This window comes from Prionailurus bengalensis, chromosome A1 (genome assembly GCF_016509475.1).
Source record: "Prionailurus bengalensis isolate Pbe53 chromosome A1, Fcat_Pben_1.1_paternal_pri, whole genome shotgun sequence".
NCBI classification, from domain to species: Eukaryota; Metazoa; Chordata; class Mammalia; order Carnivora; family Felidae; genus Prionailurus; species Prionailurus bengalensis.
Window position 1 is genome coordinate 172,453,534 of NC_057343.1, and position 12,896 is coordinate 172,466,429.

General features: G+C 39.4%; 1 long non-coding RNA gene across 1 annotated transcript in view; it reads right to left on the reverse strand.

Annotated features, from left to right (window-relative positions):
• Positions 1 to 3,358: 3,358 nt before the first annotated feature.
• LOC122491952 overlaps positions 3,359 to 12,896 on the reverse strand; it is a 51,143-nt gene continuing 41,605 nt past the window's right edge. The window contains exon 3 of the long non-coding RNA XR_006299492.1: positions 3,359 to 3,509. This is a non-coding gene — a long non-coding RNA (uncharacterized LOC122491952). The remainder of the gene's footprint in view (positions 3,510 to 12,896) is intronic.

Here is a 12,896-nt window from a genome sequence, read left to right on the forward strand (position 1 = left end):
GGCCATCTCCCTCCTCTTGTCTGTGATTGGTTTAGTCTTGAGCATATGATGTAGTTCTGACCCACTAGCAAGACAGAAAGCCACGGAGAGCTCCCAACAAAGGTTCCCTTATGCAAAAATCATGACACCAAGAAGATGCAATCCATTTGTTCTTCTGGATATTGTGACTGGACAGGACAGCTGGTATTTGTGCAGTCATTTCACAACTATGTTGGGAACTAACCTGAACACAAAGCCAAGTCATTAAGCATGGCAGAACAGAAGATGGAAACAACTTGGATTCTTGATGATGGCATTGATGTGCTGAACTAAATAGTCTAGGCAGTGCCCTATTTTGCCTCTTCTCATGTCCTTGTTATTTAAACCTCCTGTGGTAGCTTTAACATATGTCCACAATTCTTTCACTCTTTTCCTTCTAGGAGGTGGAACCTAAATCTCCTCGAGTGTGAGCTGGACTTAGTGACTCACTTCTAAGTGAATAAAGCACAAGTGACAGTATACAACCTCAGAGACAAGATTTTGAAAGGCACCACAGCTTCCTTTTCACTCTCTCTCTCTCTCCCCCTATCACTCATGTTCAGTGAAGCTAGCTATCATGTCATGAACACGCACAAGCAGCCTAAGGAGACATACATCTGGTGAGGAACTGAGGTCACCTGCCAAGAGACATGTAGGTGAGCCATCTTGGAAACACACCTTCCAGTCCCAGCCAGGCCTCAAGATGACTGCAGTCTCTGCCTACATCCTGACTACAACTTCCTAAGAGACTCTTAGCCAGAACAATCCGGCTAAGTCATTCCTGAATTCCCAACTCACAGAGACTGTGACACCTTTGTCGTTTTAACAAACTACATATCGGGGAAATTGTTGTACAACAGTAGATAGTGAGGACACTTTTTAAGATTCGGTCCAACATTTTCTGACAAAGGTATGTTAATTAATAAAATGCTCTAAAAGACAGCATTCCAAGGCCACAGAGTTACAGGTCCTCTGGTTCGTTTTCCTTCTCTAAAAGTCTATATAATCCTATCTGAGATAAAGAGACATCTTTCTCATCAGGCCTTCCAAAAAAGGAGCTAACAGTTGCTCCAGGGGCTTTACTTTCACAACCATCTGGTGAGAGGCTAAAATCCCTCTGGTCATGATGAAACAATTGCATCTCATTGTATCCCTAGAATTGACTAGTGTTTCCCAAACTCTGACATAAAAAGGATCCTGAATAATATTAACGGATATTCTACCAAAAAAAAGGAGAGGAAAACTAGAGACTCAAAATATGTACACAGCATATTGAACAGTTCAGAAAAGTTTTTCAACAAAGACACCTGCTTCGATTTGTTTAACCCAGAATTTCTCAAGTTTAAGGTGACCATAAACTGTCCCCTTCATGCTCCTCCCCCCTCAACAAAAATACCTATAAGCATTGCTTGGGATATAAATTTTCTTCAGAACATAGGGAAACATGAGTGTGGATGAGAAAGAGGTCATCACAATACATTGAATGAATGTATTAGCATGAATGATCAAAATAATCCAGCACTATACTCAAAATACCATAACCATCCTACAGAGACACAGTCACATCCACTATCTGAGTAATCCAAAGTATCTAAGTTTAGACTTAGATTACAAGTCAGAAATGGTACAAGTCAAGAATTACCAATGTGCAATCAGTAGCAAAATAGGACTCATGCACATTTACTCAAAAATGAAAGTGCTTTTCTCCAAAAAGATTAGTTTCTTCATTCCCATTATGCAAAAAAAAAAAAATCTGTTCCCCCTTTTAAAATGTTTAGTATTTCAGATGAATGTTTCCTCTCAAATATTTGGTATATGGAAAAACACCTCTTACAGAGAATTTTGAAATATTGGTATCTGGTATGTAAGACCCCAAATGAGCACACCAATGCTAGTTAAAACTCAAATAATTCACTGATGATGCAGGCAATGCAGCCAACAGAGCCAAGGAAGCCAAGCTCTCTTGACTGGTAGTGCCAGTCCTTGGACTGTATCCTTCTGTTAAGCCCACAAATCAAGTGAAGCAAGCCCCATACTCCTGAATAAGTAGGAAGATCACATAGAAGTTCATTAGGACTTGCTCCAACCAGACATTTTCACATAAGGTAGATGGTTCTGCTCTGGAGTTGGGCCAAATGTGACATGACCAGAATACCTCTAACTTCTTAGTATTACACTCTTTTGCCTCTTAAAAATCAAACCCGCAATTATTTAATCCTTCAGCAAAAATGAGATTTATGAAGAGAAATGTATGCCAGTGGGTATGTGAGGAGCCCTAATTCCCCCTCCATCCTCATAGCTCTATATCTTTGATTCCTGATGTTTCAACATGCCCACCAACCATGAAAGAAGACTACTTTTTTATTGATTCAAGCAAGTACATGAATCCTTTTCTTAGTCCCCTTAGTACAAATGGAGATATACTGTCATTTGGGAAAGTATCTGATATCTAAAAAGGGATCCCCCAAAGAAAATAAATTGATTTATTATGGAGTAATCTTTGAGTGGTCAAGTTTCAAAAGGATGGGATTCTGAAGCTACAACTATACATTGGCCCTAATGGCTAGTAAATCTGTTTGGATTCCTTCCTGGTTTCTTCTGTTAGTTACCCCTTAAGTGGTTAGCCCTTTCCCTATAATCCTTTATTGAGAGAGTGTATTACCATCTGAGTCAAGGATAAAATGGCTATCTTCTTTTTCACCCACATCCATTACCCTGAACTGTCCAAGTTCCTTATTTTCTGTGACATGAGAGATTCTCATCTACAGCTTTCTTAACTTCGCATATCCAATGGTCAGCAAACCCATGAAGGATATTATTGCACAGTTCCAAAATCTCTAAGAGCTTCAAGCACCTGTACCATTCACTTTTCTTTGCTTGAGGGAAAAACAGATATTGCATGGTAGACTGTGCTCATAAAGGGAACTCACAGCTACTACTCTAGAAGCTAGGGAGGACTTAGATGGTGTCAGAAACCAGAGATGGTCTATGAATGGCATCACACAGGACCTGAACAGACCTTGGCTGCCTTAGTCTAGCTTCTCCATTGAGCCAGACATGAGTGACTCTGAGACTTTTCCTGGACTCTCAGGTAAAAGAAAATGTGCCTGCAGTTCCAGGATGGGAACAAGCCCACATTGCCTACTGCCTTAAGCAGTGAGCTACTTAGTATTTGATTTATGCGAGGCCCAACAGAGATTTATTCCAAGTGGACTGTTGTGCCAGTGCAGGTGCCTGAGAAACCTGGAGACAGTAGGACTGTCCTGGAAGGACAGAGAACATCATGGGGGGAACAAGCAGCAAACCCAAGATGGAGGAGGCAGTAACTTTAGCGAGACTTACCTACACAACTTTGAGAGGCTGAAGAATAGATCACCCACACGGCCAGATGCTGCTTTGCCTGTGGGAGTTACTGTCCTCGAAGAACACATTCTGGATGGAGACGCAAAGCATGGTGATGTGGGTGAGTAGGAGGAGCTTGAGAGGGCCACCTAGAAAAGAAAGAGGACTTTTATAGGATTTTTGGGGGTAGTTTTAGTAATTATTTTTCTAGAAGAGAAATGTAGATGTACAGCATTTTTGAAAGCTAACTGATAATTTCCCACCAATATTTCCCCACTTTTCCCTTCCCTACCTTACACTCAGAGCCACCAGGCTGTGTTCATAACCACATGGAAGAGAGGTGACAGCAAAAAGGTAGAGATTAAAAAAATATTCTATCCAATCCCCAAACACTAAAAGAGAGAAGCTGTTTACTTAATGTAGGAAATAGGACCTTAGACAACACCCTAGAGATCTCTATACCCTAGCATGGTTTGCACTTACCAAAGAATACCAATAGACCTGGAAGGCCAGGAGCAAAGGAACAGAGAATCTCAACAGACCCACAGAGACCAAGGACTGATACCTAGAGAGGAAGATGGACATTCCCAGCAAGGAAAGATGCTGCCCAGACAAATGCAGCTTTACCCCCTTCCACACAGTAGTACTTACTACACATGTACTTTGAAATGTAGCTATAAATCTTAGGGGGTGAGGGAATGAGGACATCTTAAGTTTGTGCCACATCAATGAAATAAAATAAAAATTAATTGAACTGTGGGGGGAAAATAAGGTCCTGTCTTGTTTGAGGTAAGATTATTCCTGCAACAATTACATTAAAAATGTAGGCTATAATTGTAATTCCCACCCCTTTTTCAGAAATGTAAAATGTACATCTTTTTTTTTAATATGAAATTTGTTGTCAAATTGGTTTCCATACAACACCCAGTGCTCATCCCAACAGATGCCCTCCTCAATGCCCATCACCCACTTTACCCCCCCCACCCCCATCAACCCTTAGTTTATTCTCAGTTTTTAAGTCTCTCTCTCGTGCTCTAGTTTCTCTTCAGATCGCATAAACCCTTTAAGAGTCTCTTATGGTTCTTAGAAGAAGGGAATACAGTCCTCTTTCTATCATTTTAATGGTATGTTCTAGGCACATGTGAATAAGAGTCTGTATTAGTTTTCTGTAGCTGCCATAACCACGGATCGCAAACTGGGTGGTTTCAACAACAGAAAGTCATTCTCTCATAGTTCTATAGACTAGAAGTCAGAAATCAAGGGCTCAGCAGGACCATGCTTTCTCTGAAGGCTCAAAGAGAGAATCCTTCCTTGCCTCTTCCTAGTTTCTGGTGTGGTTGTTGGCAATCCTTGGTACCCCATGGCTCATAAACACATCACTCCGATCTCTGCCTCATCCCTGTCTTCCACATATTCTCTTCCATGTCTGTCGCTGTGCCTCTTAAGTACACCAGTCAGACTGAATTATGGGGTATGGTCATCTTAACTAATTACATCGACAATAGCCCTATTTCCAAATAAAGTCACAATCTGAGCTTCTGGAGATAGCATGAATTTGGGGAAGGGGGCACTGTTCAATCCAGTATAGTACCCATTGCCATGCTGCCTTCACAGCTGCATCCCAAATGCACAATTATCCTCTTAATTCTCTACAGAGAGAGCAGAGACCAAAGGACAACTTTTGACAAATTTTCTACTAAAGGAGCATAGAAAAGTCATTGAAATGTAGCAAACAAAGTAAATTATAATCCTACTAGCCATGGTTCCTTTCAACATCAGCAGTTCTAGGCCCATCCAGGTATCTCCTTGACTAATCCAAGAGCGGATTCCATGGACAGAAACCAACTTATTCCCACCAATGAAAGTACTCTTGACTCTTTGGTCTTGGAAACTAGACTTGAGGCCCCAGAGAACTGTTTATCCTTCCCTAGGGTCCAGGGTCTAATTCCCTTTCATTTTCTACTCTTGGACGATTTTTTAAATTTTTTTGTTTAACGTTTATTTATTTTTGGGACAGAGAGAGACAGAGCATGAACTGGGGAGGGGCAAAGAGAGAGGGAGACACAGAATCGGAAGCAGGCTCCAGGCTCTGAGCCACCAGCCCAGAGCCTGATGCGGGGCTCGAACTCACGGACCGCAAGATCGTGACCTGAGCTGAAGTTGGACGCTTAACAACTGAGCCACCCAGGCGCCCTGATTTTTTTTTTTTTTTACAAGATAACTGGCAATAGTAATGTCCCTTCAGGAGAATAGTACCTTCTACCTTCAGAAGAAGAGAGTGGTCTTATGTAATTAATTAAGAAAGAAAGAAAGTCTTACTATCATTCATGGCATAATTACAGCAGAGCTTAGAAGTTACACTTCAGTACATTCTGAGGTTTTCAGTTTTAAAGGACACCAAAAATTAAGAAGACAATTTTATTCAGTTAACTTAGCAACTCAATGTAGCTTCCAGGAGTCCAGGGGTCATATCTGTCTTTCTCACTAGAGTAATTCCCACAGCAGAATCCTCCATGTGATAAGTGAGCTCAACCACAATTCACTGAACGAATGAATCAAAGTTGAATTGTACAAGCCTTTTAAACACTTTTTTTGATCTCCTCCCCAGCATAAAGTAATGATCATTCCTACTCTCCCTTTCAAATACAAAGTTCCTACACAGAACTCTCAACACTTACTCCCTTCTCCCCACAAAATCATACATTACCCGGGGAAAAAGTATCAGCATAAGGCACAGCTATTTAACTGCACACAGAGGAAAGAAACATGAAACATCCTTCCTCCCCCCAAAAGCAACTAAGTTCTAGGAGACATCGCTCTGGTTAAAGATAAGGCAACTATGTAAATTATAAAATAGAACTCCTGGGTAACCAAAGGACCAATCTATTTTCCCCAAACAAAGGAATACCCTCTTCCCAGGTCTCTGATTCTATCTAGAAATGTGTCAAGGACATTTTTCTGACTTCTCTACTTCCATCCTTGTGCCCCATCTGCCCTTCCTCCTGTCCTACCAGGTAGCTCTCCATCCGGGTTGACACCAGCCTCTTATGCATACCCCTTGTGGGTTCACTGGGCCCACCATTCTGCAGCTCCAATTCACCTGCCTGTTTAAGATTTAGGTTGTCCAAAACTGACCATTGACTTTTGACCTGCTATTGACTTCTCAGTCCTTCCTTTTGAAATGCTCCTTATGCTGACTTCTGCCATTTCTGGCTTCCCTGTCTTGCTCATGTAATTTAACCTCAACATCTATCTGCCCCTCTGCCTTCTGACTCCTATCTGGCTCAGCTTTCCTTCAGTATTTCCTCTGGCCTTGTGTCTATCCAGCCCTTCTTAGATTACCAGTCACCCTGGCCGTAGCCTTTGAGTTCTTGTAGTAACACACTCCTCCCTGGCCATCCTCCCCAAGGACACTAGACTTCTGTCTCTCACTATCCACCTCACTGGGCACTCCAATCCTTTGTCCATATTCCTTGTCTGTAATATGAAGACCTTCACAAATGGATCCTTACATCCTCTCCCTGTTCTACTTGCTGCACATGAGGATTATCATATGGGTCATCAGATTACTGAACACTAATTATCCAACACTAAAGTTGGATAAACACTTTATAAACCCAAACTATCCAAATCTACACTGTGAGATATTGTCAGTAACTGCATCTCATTTTTGTTTTATTTTATAATAGATCATACAGTTTTTAGTTCAATTTAAAAAAGTTAATCTTAGCATCTAGACAAGTGAAATTTGAACTTAAAAATTTTCTAAGTTTGCTTCTTCCTTGAGAAAGAACAGTATGAGTATGAGCTCTGTAAGCAGATGGCCTTGTTTGAGTCTTAAATCTGTCACTTACTATATGCATGTCTTCTGGAGCAAATTACCTAAACTATGCCTCATTTTTTTCATCCAGAAACTGGGAATGATACTATTTCTAACCTCAAAGGCCTATTATAAGGTTGAAATGCCTTCAAAAATGTAAAGGGCTTACAACAGAATTTAGAGCATAAAAAGCTTTCCATGAGTACTCACTACCATTAGTATTGTTCCTGATTGAAGACTCAATCTACTGCAGTCAGCAGCTCAGAGGTCATCCATGAACTGTAACAACACTCACAGAACCTTCTGGCAAAGCAATTAAGAAAGATGATGGCATCTCTATTACAAATATGTAGAAGTAAAGTCTTTATTGGGGGGAAAAAAGAGTGGAGCCCTACTGTCATGCCTGACAATAGCTGGAAAAGCAGTCCGGATCAGTCCATCACTGGAGAGGTTCTGATCTTACTACTTTAGTCATAATCTATCTAAGTAGACTCACAGATTGTTTTTTAATCAATAGTACCTAGAAACCATCTTCTTCTTTCCTTTTCTACCTCTCTCCTCACAATAACTTTTATTCCTGATAGAGAGTCCATGGATCCTCACATGGAATACCATCTAGCAAACAAGCCAAATTCCTTACCAAGACTGAGGACTTCTCATAGCACACATCTGACACATTAGGTAGGTCATAGGAATAGGGATTCTGGCCTTATCCCTTTTGGAATGATGGGGAAAAATATAAGAAGCTCTCATTTCTTACAGAGACATTAACATCATAACCAAAGTACCAATTTCCTTTTAAAGATACTTTAGAACAATCATCATTTTCCTCAGATGATAGTCAATCCTCATTATTTGTGAATTTGCCTACTTGCTAAAATCTATTTGTAAGCCCAAAATCAATACTCGCAGGACTTTTGCAGTCATTAGTAGGCATCGAGTGCAAAAAATTTGAGTTGCTCCATGTGTAAGTTCCCAGATGAGGTCAAACAATGCAATGTTCTGCCTTCTTGTTTCAGCTCTCATACTGTAAGTAAGTATTCTTTTCATGATCTATTTAGTGCACATTTTTCACAGTTTTGTGCCTTTTGTCAGTGATTCTACAGTTTAAAAGGGCCCAAGAGTAGTGTCAAAGTGCTTCTAGTGCTCCTGAGTGCAAGAAGGCTGTGATGTGCTTAAGGGAGAAAAAAAATGTGTTAGATAAGCTTCTCTCAGGCATAAGTTGTAGTGTTATTGGCCATGAGGTCAAAGTTACTGAATCAACAGTATATTAAATAAGGTGTCTTTACAGAGAAGCATACATAAAACAAGGTTATTGATCAGTTGATATAATGCTATGACCAGTCATTGGCAGGAAACTAACCATGTATTTTCCCTAGGGGCAATGGTTCAGTATTCACTAATTCAGTGTATATGGCAGCTTTATAAAACACAACATGAGTACAGTATAGACTATAACTGCAACAATGAAAATCAACTGTATATCCAAATCTGCATTAATTCATTCCAAGAATTCCCATTGCTAGCCACTCTAAAAGCAAAGTATAGTAGGTTTTCATAACAAAACTACTCCTCCAAAGTAAATTTACTTGTTATATAAACTGAAAAATTGATTTAAGGAATCCACCCTTTTATAATAAAGGTGTTGAATACACCTCACCTGAAAGAGAACTGTGAGATAGCAAAAACAAATGGAGATAAAAGAAAAAATAAAACAAAAACCATTACTGAACTGGGAGTTATCACTCCCTTTTCCACTTCCTGATTTAAATGTCACACCCTCTGAGGGTGCCTGGGTGGCTAAGTCAATTAAGGTTCAGACTCCATTTCGGTTCAGGTCATGATCTCACAATTCATGCGTTCAAGCCCCTTGTCAGGCTCTGCACTGACAGCACCAAGCTCGCTTGGGATTCTCTCTCTCCCTCTCTCTTTGCCCCTCCCCTGCTTGTGCTCTCTCTCTTTCTCTCAAGATAAATAAACTTTTAAAAAAATGCCAAGCCCTCTATCCCATCAGCCCACCAGATAGCAGAGAGATGACAGGCAACTATCACCAGGCATGAGGTTCTACTGACAAGGAGATCAGAGTCTCTTTGTTTATCTAATCTTCCAGGCCCACAAGAAAAGAGCTCAGTAGACATATACCTCTCTTCCCTTTCATCTTATAGAACAAAAACAGGTATGGCTTTCTCTACCACCCACCACCAGCTAATGCACCTCAGGATGGGCCCTGGCTCCAGGATAGAAAGAAAAGGTGAGTGACCTAGTGCAAAGAGTTAGGAGTATCTAAGACCACCTTCACTTTTAAAACCTAATGCAAGGTCAGAGGGTCCTTAAGACCCTCTCTGGCACCAGTCTCAAGTTTGAGTTTCCCCAAGACCATCCTCAGGTTCAACACAGTGCTAGAAGACTCAGGGAACTCAGCAAAAACCATTATACTCATGGTTATTATTTATTATAGTGAAAGGTTATAGGTCAAAAAGTAGCCAAGGAAAGAGGCACATAGGACAGCAGTCAAGAGTTCCAGGCATGAGCCTCCAGTTGTCCTCTGCCAGTGGAATCATGCAAACAGTGCCTATTTCTCCCAGCAATCATCTCTGACAATATAGAGAGCACAGAGAATTGCCTACCCAGGTAAGACCACCCAAAGTACACCAGAATGTACATTTTTGTTTTATGACATCAACTTCTTTTTTTGGATAAGGAAAAAAGGGATTCCTGCCTCAAGGTTGTTCCTGGGAAAAACCAGAATGACTATGGGATCCCAGCCACCTTTGGGTTACAAGCAAATAAATGGACAAACTTCCCTTTCCCAAACAACTGCAAATTATAAAGGAGGAAATCAATAAAAAATCATCTGGCTTATTGTCTGATTGTTTAATTATCTTGTTACAATCAGGAGTTTAATACCTGGAGTGAAAGCTCAAAATCATACCTTTTTGTACTAGTTTTCTAGGACTTTTATATATAACACAATAACACAGAGTGGGTGGCTTAAACAACAGAAATTTATTTCTCACAATTCTAGACACAAAGTCCAAGATCAAGGTGCCAGCAGGGCTGGTTTCTTCTGAGACCTCTCTCTGGCTTGTAGATGGCTGTCTTCTCCCTATGTCCTCACAGGTCTTCCCTTTATGTGTGTCTGTGTCCTAATCTCTTTTTCTCATAAGGACACCAATCATATTAAATGTATGTCCTTTATAATGATCTCATTTTAACTTAATTACCTCTTTAAAGACCTAGTCTCCAAATACGTCACCCTCTGAGGTACTGGGGGTTAAGATTTCAACATACAAATTTGGAGGTGGAAGTGGGGGTCAATTTAGTACTTGATACTTTTTACAATTAATGAATACAAAGCTGGTATTAGAACTTTATGACAGGACATCTAAGAATGGGATTAATAGCTAAAAGCCTTAGTGATTCTGGCCTGGAGCATGGCTTACATGTCTTAGAAGTAATTTAAGAAGTTGACCTAAGAGAATCCAATCAATGGAAAGTAAATCTTTCAATTATGTTATTGTCTACATAGATTCTATATTTTCTTTCCTAAAGATATTTAACTTTTTTTATATGGATACAATAATATACTTACTACTGATTAATCTGCACCATGTGTGGACTCAGGATTTGACTCTTGGTAATGTTCGGTCCAACATTTTGTAAAGTAACAAAACTACAAAACTACCTTTTTTTTTTTTTTTTTTTGCTTTTGTGTTAAGAGTACCTGTCTCAGGGATCAACTCCATAAGGCATTATCTTTTTCTCATAAATATCGTTTTATTAACTTATCCTCACAACAGACATTTTCTTTATTTTCTTATGGTAATCATCTTAGGAAAAAGTGTTTGGCAGTATTTGATAGCTATTTGTTAATAAAATTTTAATTCTGATGCTTACCATAAAATGTTTAATATCATTTAATATTGTTATTTAGAATGACATCAGATAACACTAAAATAAAAATTACTCATATTTGCTTCAATTGTGGACATTCTGAATTTTTTCACCTAAAAAAGTCTCATGAGATTTGTATTCCCATCTGATAAGTTAGAGTCATGATCACATGTGATGGAGTCATTACTCAGACCCCTGATGCTGGTTAAAAACTGTCTCTAAAATAGGCTCTGTTGCTTTTCCTGGTGTCTTGGCTGCACTGTACTACATCTACAACACTGCAGGTGTCTTTCATTCACTGCAGAGCAGTTTGTGCCATTGAATAACAGCAAGTGTGCATGTTCCACTTTCTATGCAGCTTTGACAGTTGGTTCCCCTTTTGCATCTCCATTCTGTCCCCTGGTGAATTCAATACCACATTAAGAAAGCACCCTACTATTGCTCACTCTTCAACAATAATAGCAGCTAACATTTGTCAGGATACACTAAGTTTCAGTTACGCTTCTTTCTGTGAAATGCATTCTCTTGCCTACAACATTCTCTTCTAGCCCACATCAAGGATCCCTTTGATTAGGACTTCCAAATTGCTATTTTCAACAATGATGTCTCTGAGTTCCAAACCAGTTTCTTCAAGTCCTTACTCAAATTCAGCAAGAACAAAACTCAACTTTCAATGAATTCACCTTCCCTACCATTTCTCTATTTACAATAATCCTTTGTTACATCGAAGCCCCAATCATTATATACTCAATATCTCGGAATCATCTTCAACTCTCCGTTATCCCTCTTATTTGATTAGCTAGCAATTTCCACCCATGTCTCTCTTAAAAATTTTTATTATTTGTATCTATTCCTACATCTCTATCCCAATAGATTAACACACCAAGGCAATAACTCTTTCTTTAAGTTTAGGTAACACCCTCATCACTCTTCATGTATGTATTCTCTTCACTTATCAGTGTTTACTATGCACTTCTACCCAAATAATCATCCTAATGTACAACTCTTATCATGCTATGTATTTCCAAAATAAAATAGCTTTAGGATATACGTGATAAAGTCCAACATTTATCTTAGTTTTCAGTGCCTTGTATGACCTGATCCTATTTGCTGTAGTTTCTTTTGAAGACCTCTTAAGTAAGAGGGAAAGGAAGAGAAGAAAGGATAAAAAGGAAAGGGAAGGAAAATGTAAAAGGAAAGATGGAAGAAGAGAGGAAAATGGAAAAGAATATCTTTGTTGGAAATGACAGCCACCAACTTCAAAATAAATTAACCACAAAAATGAAATCATTGACACATATAACTAGGAATGTAAGAGCTGAATTTGGCTTTTGAATAGTTGGATCCAGGGTCCTACATGATATCATTAGTACACTGTGTTTCTATTTCACAGCCCTGTTTTCCTCAGTATCTGCTTTATTCTCAGTCAAGGTTTCTGTAAAAAGATGGAAATGATCTAAACCAGTTTAGCAAGCCTATTTAGATAGCATTGGCTTACCTTACATCTTGTCCCCAACTCTTAACCAATCACAGTGACCAAGGACAAATGATATGGTCATTAATCTGACTTGAAATATATCTTCTTCCTTAGAGTTAGCCAGTGTGAGCCCCACCCGAACAAAATGGACGGAGAGTGGGGGAGAGGAAACTCTTCAAAAAGATTGTGATGTGACATAACACATGTATGTAAGAACTAAATTTGTAAAAGTTAGTGAGAATACTTACCAATATGGAATTGCCAATTCTACTAATCATCCATTGGTGAGATCTTGTCAACTTAATTCAGTTTCCTTTTTCCTTTACTTTCTTTCACTCACTCACA